A 638-nucleotide genomic window follows, 5' to 3' on the forward strand; every position below is an offset into this window, starting at 1 on the left:
TAATATTAATAATCACTGCTAGAAACACATTTTTTTCTCTCCAAAATGATTTGGCAGATTGAAATGAAACCTGGTAAAAGTTTTTAAATTATCAATTGCAATAAGCTCATGGGCGAATAATGTTTTATTTATTCACAGCTGATGAGATGTAAGGGTAATCCACGTTTCTCTATGTAAAAAAAATTGCCTATGGCATAAACAAGTACTTTTGTTCGACATTGACAATCGACATTACTTTTGAAAAATTGGTAATAAACATCTACAGGGTGTCTCATAATTAGCTGCCAACTCTGAACAGGCCGATTCTATGATCAAAACTAAGTAAAAAAGTTATATGAACATGGTTCCGGAAATGCTTCCTAAGGGCACAGGGACCCATTGAAGAGGGAGGAATGGAAATCATTTTTTTGCAATATCTCTCAATCGCGTTGTGATAAATGAATGAAATTTGGTATACACAGCTAAATTTTGATGAGCAATTTGATGGACTAATCCATTTATTTCCACAAGGTCCATTGGGGTGGGTACGGGGGGGCCCTTGGTACTTTGCGTGTGTAACTTTTTCATCTTTGACTTTTTAACAAATTGGACAGCAAATTCCGTTTTCCCGAACTGTTTTACGTTAAAAAGGTACTCTT

The sequence above is a fragment of the Anoplophora glabripennis genome, unplaced genomic scaffold (genome assembly GCF_000390285.2).
Source record: "Anoplophora glabripennis isolate ALB-LARVAE unplaced genomic scaffold, Agla_2.0 scaffold482, whole genome shotgun sequence".
Lineage (NCBI taxonomy): Eukaryota > Metazoa > Arthropoda > Insecta > Coleoptera > Cerambycidae > Anoplophora > Anoplophora glabripennis.